Here is a 12,626-nt window from a genome sequence, read left to right on the forward strand (position 1 = left end):
AGAAAGAAAGAAAGAAAGAAAGAAAGAAAGAAAGAAAGAAAGAAAGAAAGAAAGAAAATCTTATTAAAGCCAGATACATTGGCTCATACCTGTAATCCCAGCACTTTAGGGAGGCGGAGGCAGGAGGATCACTTGAGGCCAGGGGTTCGAGACCAACCTGGGCAACCTAGTGAGACCCTGTCTCTACAAAAAATTTAAAAAGTAGCCGGCTATAGTGGTGCATGCCTGTAGTCCCAGGTACTCAGGAGGCTAAGTCAGGAAGATCTCTTGAGCTCAGGAGCTTGAGACTGAAGTGAGCTGTAAGCTATGATTGCACCATTGTACTCTAGCCTGGGCAACAGAGGGAGGCCCTGATTATTTAAAAAAAAAAAAAAAAAAAAAAGAACTCCTGTTGTAGATAAAATCCACATGAATTCCCATCCTCAATTATAATGCTATTATCACTTCCACTGGTTCATCTACCATGGCTTAGGGTAGAAAATACTATAAACGTCCAGGCATATTGGCTCACGCCTGTAATCCCAGCACTTTGGGAGGCTGAGGCGGGTGGATCACTTGAGGTCAGGGGTTCAAGACCAGCCTGGTCAACGTGATGAAACCCTGTCTCTACTAAAAATACAAAAATTAGGCTGGGCACGGTGGCTCAAGCCTGTAATCCCAGCACTTTGGGAGGCCGAGACGGGCGGATCATGAGGCCAGGATGGTCTCGATCTCCTGACCTCATGGGTGAAACCCCGTCTCTACTAAAAAAAAAAATGCAAAAAAACTAGCCAGGCGAGGTGGCGGGCGCCTGTAGTCCCAGCTACTGGGGAGGCTGAGGCAGGAGAATGGCGTAAACCCGGGAGGCGGAGCTTACAGTGAGCCGAGATCCGGCCACTGCACTCCAGCCTGGGCGACAAAGAAGGCCCCGTCCCCAAAAAAAAAAAAAAAAAAATTAGCTGGGCATGATGGCGGGCACCCATAGTTTCAGCTACTCGGGAGGCTGAGGCACAAGAATCGCTTGAACATGGGAGGCGGAGGCTGCAGTGAGCCAAGATCATGCCAGTGCACTCTAACCTGGGCAACACAGTGACACTCTCTTTCTTTCTTTCTTTCTCTCTTTCTCTCTCTCTCTCTCTCTCTCTTTCTTTCAGCCGGAGTTTCACTTTTGTCGCCCAGGCTGGAGTGCAGTGGCGCGATCTCGGCTCACTGTGCAACCTCTGCCTCCTGGGTTCAACTGATTCTCCTGCCTCAGCCTCCCAAGTAACTGGGATTACAGGCGCCCGCCACCACACCTGGCTATTTGTATTTTTAGTAGAGACGGGGTTTCGTTATGTTGTTATGTTCTCACACCCTGACCTCACGTGATCTGTCTGCCTTGGCCTCCCAAACTGCTGGGATTACAAGCGTGAGCCACCGTGCCCAGCCACGACAATCTTTTTCAAAAAAAAAAAAAAAAAAAGAAGAAATAAATAAATAAATGACTATAAACAAACTAATCTAAGTATCCATCAACAGGAGATTGGCTTAATACAATAAAACATTAACTATTAAAAAGAATAAAGAGGCTGGGTGTGATGGCTCATGTCTGTAATCCTAGCACTTTGGGTGGCCAAAGCGGGAGGATCACCTGAGGTCAGGAGTTCAAGGCCAGCCTGGGCAACATGGTGAAACCCTGTCTCTACTAAAAAAATAAATAGCTGGGCGTGGTGACAGGCACGGTGTCAGGTGCTTGTATTCCCAGCTACTCAAGAGGCTGAGGCACGAATTACTTGAACCCCAGAAGTGGAGGTTGCAGTGAGCCTAGGTCGAGCCACTGCATTCCAGCCTGGGCAACAGAGCGAGACTCTGTTTAAAAGAAAGGCCAGGCACGGTGGCTCACACCTCTAATCCTAGCACTTTGAGAGGCTGAGGCGGGCGGATCACAAGGTCAGGAGATCAAGACCATCCTGGCCAACATGGTGAACCCCTGCCTCTATTAAAAATACAAAACCAAAATTAGTCATGCATGCTGCTACCACCATGGTGGCAGGTGTCTGTAGTCCCAGCTACTCAGGAGGCTGAGGCAGGAGAATCACTTGAACCTGGGAGGCGGAGGTTGCAGTGAGCCGAGATCGCACCACTGCACTCCAGCCTAGGTAACAGAGCAAGACTGTCTCAAAAAAAAAAAAAAAAGAATAAATAAACTTTCTAGAAGATGGTGATGGGAAAAAGCTCCAAGATATGTTACATTAAAAAAAAAAAAAAGGCACGGAGCAGTGTGTATAAGTTACCATTTGTGCAAAAAAAAAAAAAACAAAAAAAACTCCGCAGTTTACAGATGTTTTTAATTTTGTTCTTACAGTTTATTTGAATTTTCCACAGTACAAAACATGCCAACGGTTCTCAGCCATTTGACGGAGTTTAAATAAAGAGAAGCAATGCAACCTTGCCATTTGGAATCTTCTGATTTTGGGAGCACCCCAAGTTTAGTGACTTCAGGGTTTATTTCATGCTTCTCTGCACATCTAGTTGGCCTTTCTGGTTCTGCAGCAAAGTCTATTTACATGTTTTACATCATAATTTAAATGATTTAAAATTTTGTAAATATGGCTTCTATTTGTTGAGCTATAACTTACACAGAGTGAAATTCATACAACTCTACACTGAAAAGAGTATTTTAGTGTACAGTTCTATGAATTTTGAAAACATACAGTTTCATAACTATGACCTCAATCAAGACAGAGGACAATTCTATTACCCCAAAATGTAACCATCATGATTTCACCCTCATTGTGCACCTTTGTCCTCAATTCCCCTGCATCCCAACCCCTGGCAACTACTGATCTATTTTCTTTCCCTAGAGCTTTGCCTTTTCTAGAACGTCATATAAATGAATCAAACAGGCCGGGTGCGGTGGTTTCCACCTGTAATCCCAGCACTTTGGGAGGCCGAGGCAAGCAGATCACGAGGTCAGGAGATGGAGACCATCCCGGCTAACACAGTGAAACCTCATCTCTACTAAAAATACAAAAAAAAAAAAAATTAGCCGGGCATTGTGGCGGGCGCCTGTAGTCCCAGTTACTCAGGAGGCTGAGGCAGGAGAGTGGTGTGAACCTGGGAGGCGGAGCTTGCAGTGAGCCGAGATCACGCCACTGCACTCCAGCCTGGGCAGTAGTGCGAGACTTCGCCTCAAAAATAAAAATAAAATAAATTAATTAATTAATAAATCAAGCAGTATGTAGCCTTTTCAGTCTTGCTTCATTCACCCAACAAAATGCATTTGAGGCTGAGTGCGGTGGTTCACGCCTATAATCGCAGCACTTTGGGAGGCTGAGGGGGGCGGATCACCTGAGGTCAGGAGTTCGAGACCAGCCTGGCCAACATGGCAAAATCCCATCTCTACTAAAAATACAAAAATTAGCCGGGCGTGGTGGCATGCATCTGTAGTCCCAGTGACTCGGGAGGCTGACGCATGAGAATCGCTGAAACCCGGGATGCGGAGGCTGCAGTGAACCAAGATTGTGCCACTGCACTCCAGCCTGGGAGACAGAGTGAGACCCTGTCTCAAAAAAAAAAAAAAAAAAAATTTGAGATTCATCCACGTTGGTGCTTGCATCCAGACTTTATTTTCTTGTTTTTCTTTTCTTCTATTTTTAGACAAGGTCTCACTCATTCTGTCACCTAGGCTGGAGTGCAGTGGGACTATAGGCACACACCAACATGACTGGCTAAATTTTGTTTTTTCAGACGGAGTCTCACTCTGTCACCCAGGCTAAAGTGCAGTGGCACAATCTCGGCTCACTGCAACCTCCGCCTCCCATGTTCAAGTGATTCTCCTGCCTCAGCTTCCCAAGTAACTGGGATTACAGGTGCCCACACCATGCCTGGCTAATTTTTGTATTTTTAGTAGAGACAGGGTTTTGCTGTGTTGGCTGGGCTGGTCTTGAACTCCTGACCTCAAGTGGTTCTCCTGCCTCAGCCTCCCAAAGGGAGGGACCCCTGGGATTACAGGTGTCAGCTGCCGCGCTCGACCCCACTGGCTAAATTTTTGGTTTTTTGTTTGTTTGTAGAGTCAAGGTTTTGCTATGTTGGTCAGGCTGCTCTTGAACTCCTGGCCTCAAGAAACTCTCCCACTTTGGCCTCCCAATATGTTGGCATTATGGGTGTGAGCCACAGTGCCCCGCTCAAACTTTGTTTCTCTCTATTGCTGAGCAGTGTGTCACTGTATGCTTGTGCCAGAGTTTAATACTGCTCATTGGCCAGGCACGATGGCTCATGCCTGTAATTCCAGCACTTTGAGAGGCTGAGGCAGGAGGATTACTTGAGCTCAGGAGGTCAAGGCTACAATGATCACTTCACTGCACTCCAGCCTGGATGACACAGCGAGATCCTGTTCCCAAAAAAATGAAAACCCAAATAAACAAACAACACTGCTTATTTGCTTTCTGTAATCAGTCTATTAATAAATCAAGGGAGAATGAGTCTTGGTTACAAGACGGATACAAATATGAAGGGTTAGAAAACAGAAGCTGGGCAATACACTTCCTCATCTTTCTTTGGTTTTGTTTTTTGAGATGGAGTCTTGCACTGTTGCCCAGGTTGGAGTGTAGTGGTGTGATCTCGGCTCACTGACCTCAAGTGATCCTCCCATCTCAGCCTCCCAAAGCGCTGCGGTTACAGGTGTGAGTCAACACACCCAGCCCTTTGCCTGTCTATTTCTTTTTCTTTTCTTTTCTTTCTTTTCTTTTTTTTTTTTTTGAGATGGAGTCTTGCTCTGTCCCCCAAGCTGGAGTACAGTGGCACAATCTTGGCTCACTGCAGCCTCTGCCTCCCAGGTTCAAGCGATTCTCCTGCCTCAACCTCCTGAGTAGGCTGGGATTACAGGCGTGTACCCCCATGCCCAGCTAATTTTTATATTTTTATTAGACATAGAGTTTCACCATGTTAGCCAGGCTGGTCTCAAACTCCTGGCCTCAAGTGATCCACCCGCCTCAGCCTCCTGAAGTCTGGGATAACAGGTGTGAGTCACTATGCCCAGCCCCTTTGCCTATTTCTTAATAGAATTACAGTCTTTTTATTATTGGGCTACGAGAGTTCTGTTTGTTTGTTTTCTTCCTTTTGAGGCAGGCTCTCGCCCTATCATGCCGGCTGGGGTGCGAGTGCAGTGACATGATCATATTTCACTGCAACCTCAACCTCCCCGGCTCCAGCAATCCTCCCAGCTCAGCCTCCCGAGTAGTTGGGACTACAAGCATGTGCCACTATGCCCAGTCAATTAAGAACATTTTTTTGGTGGGTGTAGTGGCTCAGGCCTGTAATCCTAGCACTTTGGAAGGCCGAGGAGGGCGGATCACTTAGGATCAGGAGTTCGAGACCAGCCTGGCCAACATGGCGAAACCCTGCCTCTACTAAAAATACAAAAATTAGCCGGACATGGTGGCAGACACCTATAATTCCAGTTGCTCAGGAGACTGAGGCAGGAGAACCGGTTGAACCTGGGAGGCAGAGGTTGCAGTGAGCCGAGATCGCGCCATTGCACTCCAGCCTGGGTGACAAGAGGGAAACTCCATCTCAAAAATTATTGGTAGACATGGGATCTCACTATGTTACTCAGGCTTGTCTTGAACTCCTGGGCTCAGGGGATCCTCCCGCCAAAGTGCTGTGATTACAGTCATGAGCCACTGGCGTGGAAAGAGTTCTTAATATATTCTAGATATAAATCCCTTATGAAATACATTTTTGGAAGTATTTTTTTTCCATTTTGTAGGTTTTCACTTTTTTTTTTTTTTTTTTTAGTACAGTGGCTCTAGGCTCACTGCAACCTCCACCTTCTGGGTTCAAGCGATTCTCCTGCCTCACCCTCCTGAGTAACTGGGATTACAGGCACCTGCCAACATGCCCAGCTAATTTGTGTGTTTTTAGTGGAGACAGGGTTTCACCATGTTCCCCAGGCTGGTCTCGAACTCCTGACCTCAAGTGATCCACCCACCTATGCCTCCCAAAGTGCTGGGATTGCCGGCGTGAGCCACCATGCCTGGCCTTCACTTTCTTAATTGTATTATTTGTAGTGCGATAGCTTTTAATTTTGATGAAGTCCAACGTATCTACCTGTTCTTTAGTCACTTGTGCTTTAGTGTCCTAAGAAGTGGACGGATTTTTGTTGTTGTTGTTGTTGCTTTTTTGTAGAGATGGAGTCTACAAAAAACCGGGATGTGGAGGTTGCGGTGAGCCAAGATCGTGCCACTGCACTCCAGCCTGAGTGACATAGTAAGACTCTGTCTCAAAAAAAAAAAGAAGGCAAGGATGGGTGGTCTCATTGTCAGGGGGTTTCGATTTTATCTTTGAGACAATAGGGAGCAATTGAAGGTTTTTTTTTTTTTTTTTTTGAGACAGAGTTTCGCTCTTGTTGCCCAGGCTGGAGTGCAGTGGCGCGATCTCAGCTCACCAGCTCACCACAACCTCCGCCTCCCGGGTTCAAGCGATTCTCCTGCCTCAGCCTCCCGAGCAGCTGGGATTACAGGCATGTGCCACCATACCCAGCTAATTTTGTATTTTTAGTAGAGATGGGGTTTCTCCATATATTGATTAGGCTGGTCGTGAACTCCTGACCTCAGGTGATTCGCCCACCTCAGCCTCCCAAAGTGCTGGGATTATAGGTGTGAGCCACCACGCCCGGCCTATTGAAGGTTTTATAGCAGAGATGCAACATGATTAGAATATGAAAGCCTGCTCTGCTCTAGGTGAGCATAGGGAAGAGAGCTGGGCTGGAAACCCAGCTGCCCAGAGCTGCTGTGCCATTGCCCAGTGGCCTATTTGTGATTCCCTATTAGGTTTGGGGAAGATAAATAAACCAAGAAGCTTTACATTTAAAAATTGGATCTACACTGTAATCCCCTCACTTTGGGATGCTAAGGCAGGCAGATCGCTTGAGCCTAGGAATTTGACATGACCCTGGGCAACATGGCAAAACCCCATCTCTACAAAAAAAAACCCAAAATCAGCCAGGTGTGGTGGTACACACCGGTAGTCCCAGCTGCTCAGGAGGCTGAGGCGGGTGAATCGATTGAATCCAGGAGGTTGAGGCTACAGTGAGCTGTGATTATGCCACTGCACTCCAGCCTGGGTGACAGAGTGAGACCCTGTCTCAATTAAAAAAAAAAAAAAAAGTGCATCTAAAAGCAGTGCTCTGCTTCCTGGAATGTACAACTGGAGACTCCCAAACAGGCAGAACCAGTGAGGATTCAGAGGCAGAAGTCCATGGACAGAGCCTCACCCCTCCCCTGCCAGGCTCCACAGCTCTCCTAAGCAAGGGCAGCTGGGACCACAGCAGGTGAAGGCTGGCCCAGGTGCCCAGCTGGTCTTGTTATCAGGGCTGGTGCTCCTGGGCAGGGCCACTTAGGTGGGGCTGGTCTTTATCTCTTGAGGTACAGAGCCCATGTGTCTGAGCTTTGAGGTGACAGAAAGCTGTATCACCAGGCACCAGTGATGGCTGGGAGGGACCAGAGAGTTGGTGGCACGGGACATAGGACCCTGGGCTCTGAAGACTGTGTAATCTTGGACCACTCCTGGCATCCTCTGAGTCTTAGTGTCCTAACTGTGCAAGCCAGGGAGCACTGGGTCTGGTGTGGACTGTAGGATGTCCTCCGTGCCTGGCACCGGGGGCACTGAGGAGTGTCCTGGAGATTCTTTTCTTTTCTCTCTTTTTTGGTTTTTGAGATGGAGTCTCGCTCTGTCGCCCAGGCTGGAGTGCAATGGTGCAATCTCAGGCCACTGCAATCTCCGCCTCGCAAGTTCAAGTGATTCTCCTGCCTCAGCCTCCTGAGTAGCCGGGACTAACAGGAGCCCACCCCCAGGCCCAGCTGGTTTCTTCTGTATTTTTAGTAGAGACAGGGTTTCACCATGTTGGCCAGTCTTGTCTTGAACTACTGACCTCAAGTGATCCAACTGCCTCAGCCTCCCAAAGCATTGGGATTACAGGCGTGAGCCACCAAGCCTGGCCTAAAATTTATTGTCTCTCCAGCATCCACTCCTGCTCCCATAACAGCATCTCCCTTCTCCATCCTTTCCCTGCTCTGTCCATGTGGTTTGGGTGGGGCATGTGAGCCAGGACTGGGCAGTGAGAATCCCTGTGATTGGTTCAGGGCTGGGAACCTGGCCAGAACCGGCCATGTGGATTTGCTCCGGGACTTCTGCTTGAGAAAAGAGGCTCGCTCTGAGCTCTGCGTTTGCTGCACTGATCCAATGGTGCTGCGGGGGCCAGCCCTGAGTCAAGTGAAGGAAAACATGCTGAAGGAAATATAAAGCCAGAACAGAGAAACCAGAGCTGAGAGAAGATAGGTTGATTCCTGATGTCTGAGCAACTTGTTCCAGGCAGGAACAAGCTCCTGGATGAGCCAAACCTTTTCCCTTTTGCTTAAGCTAGTTCGAGTAGGGTTTCTGGCATTTACAGCCACTGGTGCTGACAAACACAAACAGAAAAACAGTAACACCACCACCATCTATGAGCACGTATTCACTGTCAGGCACCGAGGCAGGGACCATGGGAGTTGTCTGTTCCACCGGGATGGAGTACTTGATCATTTTGTTTAGATTTGCTGGCACACATAAAATAAAGTTGACAGATTTTAGCAGTTTTTATCATTATTTTAAAGCTCTCTGCAGACATGGCATCCCTGTGGTAGATTCTACTGTCCATAACCCTTCAAGGAAGACTCACTGCCCAGCTGTAGGGAGACTGGTCAGCTGTCACCTCCTATCAGATCTGCCTCAGCTGTAGAGACTCAGCCACGGCCTTCCCAGAGCAGCCCACATTTTGTGACTGAGCAAAGGAATAGAGAGGCTGGTCTCTTTCAGCCTAATAGGGGTGACTCTGACCAGTGAGTCTGTCTCCAGGGCCCCAGTAGGGCTGGCCAAGGCCTTGTGGAGTCTCCACTACTGAGTTATCCTTCTCCCCAGTCCAGCCTCCCCTGCTTCCTTTCACTGATGTGGATCCTTAAAATCATTTTTTTTTTTTTTTTTTTTGAGACAGAGTCTCGCTCTGTCACCCAGGCTGGAGTGCAGTGGCTGGATCTCAGTGCACTGCAAGCTCTGCCTCCCGGGTTTATGCCATTCTCCTGCCTCAGCCTCCCAAGTAGCTGGGACTACAGGCGCCCACCACCTTGCCCGGCTAGTTTTTTGTATTTTTTAGTAGAGACGGGGTTTCACCGTGTTAGCCAGGATGGTCTCCATCTCCTGACCTCGTGATTCGCCCGTCTCGGCCTCCCAAAGTGCTGGGATTACAGGCTTGAGCCACCGCGCCTGGCCTCCTTAAAATCATTTTATGGCCAGGCATGGCGGTTCACTACCGTAATCCCAGTGCTTTGGGAGGCCAAGGCAGAGGATCGCTTCTGTCCAGGAGTTCAAGGCTGCAGTGAGCTATGATTTTGCCACTGCACTCCAGCCTAGGTGACAGAGCAAGACCCTGTCTCAAACAAAACAACAGCAACAAAAAAAAAATCTTGCAGCCTAAGTTCTGTCTCAGCCTCTGCTCCTAGAAAACCCAATGCTCCCTTATGACTGGTACCTGATGGAGTGGGAAAGAGGTGATGGAGGCAGCACACCCCCTGGTATGCCATGGCTAAGCACTGTGCCCATTCTATCTTCTCAGCTTTCTATTTTTCTCTTCTAATTTTGCAGATGAGGAACTTGAGATTCAAGAAGAGGAAGAATTACCCAAATAACTTGTTCTTTGTGGCTAGAAAATGCTTAAATGGAACTCAGGTCCAGGCCACATTCATATTACTATGTTTGTGATCATCCAAACATAAAACCAGTTCCTAGGCCGGGCTCGGTGGCTCACACCTGTAATCTCAGCATTTTGGGAGGCCAGGGTGGTGGATCACTTGAGATCAGGAGTTCGAGACCAGCCTGGCCAACATGGTGAAACCCCCATCTCTACTAAAAATACAAAAATTAGCTGGGCATGGTGGTGGGCATCTGTAATCCCAGATACTTGGGAGGCTAAGGCAGGAGAACCACTTAAATCTGGGAGGCAGAGGTTGCAGTGAGCAGAGATCACGCCATTGCACTCCAGCCTGGGCAACAAGAGCAAAACTCAGTCTCAAAACAAACAAACAAGCAAACAAACAAACAAAACCAAAAACAGTTCCAGCTTCCAAGATTTTAAGGCACTTAACATCCATTTGGGAGATGTATGTGTGTGAAACATCCATTTGGGAGACGCCTGAAACATCTGAACTTTCTTTGTCATTTTCTTTTTCTTTTTTGAGATGGAGTTTCACTCTTGTTACCCAGGCTGCAGTGCAATGGCACAATCTCTGCTCACCACAACCTCTGCCTCCCGGGTTCAAGCGATTCTCCTGCTTCAGCCTCCTGAGTAGCTGGGATTACAGGCATGCGCCACCACGCCCTGCTAATTTTGTATTTTTAGTACAGATGGGGGTTTCTCCATGCTGGTCAGACTGGTCTCGAACTCCCAACCTCAGGTGATCCGTCTGCCTTGGCCTCCCAAAGTGCTGGGATTATAGGCGTGAGCCACCACGCCCGGCCTTCTTTGTCACTTTCTTGAGTCTAAAACAAGGCCTGGCAAACATTTTCCATAAAAAGCCATATAGTAAATATTTATGGCTTTGTGGGCTCTGAGGACTCTGCTGAAACTACTGTAGCCTGCAAACAGCCACAGACAACAGGTGAACAAATTGTTGTGACTATGTGCCAATAAAAACTTATTTACAAAAACAGTCAGTGAGGGAAAAAACAGACAGTGATCCAGATTTAGACCACGGGTCATGGTTTACCCACCCCTGCCTAGGCAATCAACAAAACAGTACGTCGAACCTTGGTTTGTAGCATTTCCTGAATTCTGTGGTATAGATACTCTGTGTGGTCAATTTCTTTTCTTTTTTTTCTCCCTTTTTCTTTCTTTCTTTTTTGTTTTTTGTTTTTTTTTTTTTGAGACATGGTCTCACTGGGTCACCTAGACTGAAGTGCAGTGGCTCAGTCTCGGCTCACTGCAACCTTCACCTGCCAGGCTCAAGCAATCCTCCTACCTCAGCTTCCCAAATAGCTGGAACTATAGGTATGTGCCACTAAGCCCAGCTATTTTTTGAATTTTTTATATAGACAGGGTTTCACAATGTTGCCCAGGCTGGTGGCAAACTCTTGGGCTCAAGCGAACTGCCCACTTTGGTGTCCCAAAGTGTTGGGATTACAGGCATGAGCCACTGCACCTGGCCAGTATGGTCAATTTCGAGTATCAACATGAAGTCAATGAACTTGGGGTTGAGCTAAGTATAGTACATACCAAATGGATACAAACAGAAGTAAATAACCCCAAAAGCACAGGTGAGGCTGGGTGCATTGGCTCACATCTATAATCCCAGCATTTTGCGAGGCTGAGGCTGGAGGATCATTTGAGTCCTGGAGTTCAAGACCAGCCTGGGCAACAAAGCAAAACCCCGTCCCAAAAAGAACAGAACAGAGAAGAGGAAGAGAAGAGAAGAGAAGAGGACAGCATTGGTGATACTAAAACTTGGTAAAAATGATTTGGAAGTCGAGGCCAGGCATGGTGGCTCACGCCTGTAATTCAGCACTTGGGAAGGCCGAGGTGGGAGGATCACCTGAGGTCAGGAGTTTGAGACCAGCTTGGTCAAAATGGCGAAACCCCACCTCTACTAATATACAAAAATTAGCCGGGCATGGTGGTGGGTGCCTGTAATCCCAGCTACCTGGGAGGCTGAGGCAGGAGAATCGCTGGAACCCAGGAAGTGGAAGCTGCAGAAGCCGAGATTCCACCACCGCACTCTAGCCTGGGCAACAGCGAGACTGTCTCAAAAAATAAAATAAAATAAAATAAAATAAAATAAAATAAAATAAAATAAAATAAAATAAATAAAATAAAATAAAATAAAATAAAATAAATAAAATAAAATAATGAAATGAAATAAATAAAATAAAAACTGGCCCACAAACTTCCTGGAGAATTGACCGTGGGCTCTCCTGAGTGAATAGGAGTTGCTTCCCTGCTTTGGTTGCCTGAGCTTTAGACATGGGAGTCCCCCATGATCAGGGAAAATAGCCGCCAGGGAGGCTGAACAGCTGATACAGGATCAAGGCCTGGGGTACATCAAAGGGCTCTTCTTTCCTCTCAGGCTAAACTACCATCACGTCAGTAGCTCCATCTCTTGCATAAGCGGAGGGTGAGGTTACTCAAGCCCAGTCATCGATCCCTTTCGGGCTGAATCTGTGTCCTCATCATCCGAAGTCCCCATGCTTTCGAACATCTCCCACCCTTCAGTTTGGAGCACTGGCTTTCATTGTTGGCAAGAGCAATGGGGAGTTCGCTTTGGCCTCTGATTTGCTGAATTGGCTTCAATGCATGGCTTAACCTCTCTGAACTCCCTTTCCCCATTTCTGAGTATTAGGAAGAACTGTGGCCGGGGGCAGTGGCTCACGCCTGTAATCCCAGATCTTTGGGAGGCCGAAGTGGGCGGATCACTTGAGGTCAGGAGTTGGAGACCAGCCTGGCCAACATGGTGAAACCCTGTCCCTACTAAAAATACAAAAATTGGCCGGGCGCGGTGGCTCACGCCTATAATCCCAGCACTTTGGGAGGTCGAGGCAGGTGGATCACCAGGTCAGGAGATCAAGAACATCCTGGCTAACAC

General features: G+C 47.7%; 1 protein-coding gene across 1 annotated transcript in view; it reads right to left on the minus strand.

Moving 5' to 3' along the window:
- HPD (4-hydroxyphenylpyruvate dioxygenase) overlaps positions 1-12,626 on the minus strand; it is a 48,981-nt gene that overhangs the window by 16,994 nt on the left and 19,361 nt on the right. The gene's annotated exons all lie outside the window — the stretch shown is intronic.

The sequence above is a fragment of the Piliocolobus tephrosceles genome, chromosome 10 (genome assembly GCF_002776525.5).
Source record: "Piliocolobus tephrosceles isolate RC106 chromosome 10, ASM277652v3, whole genome shotgun sequence".
In the NCBI taxonomy this organism is placed as follows: Eukaryota; Metazoa; Chordata; class Mammalia; order Primates; family Cercopithecidae; genus Piliocolobus; species Piliocolobus tephrosceles.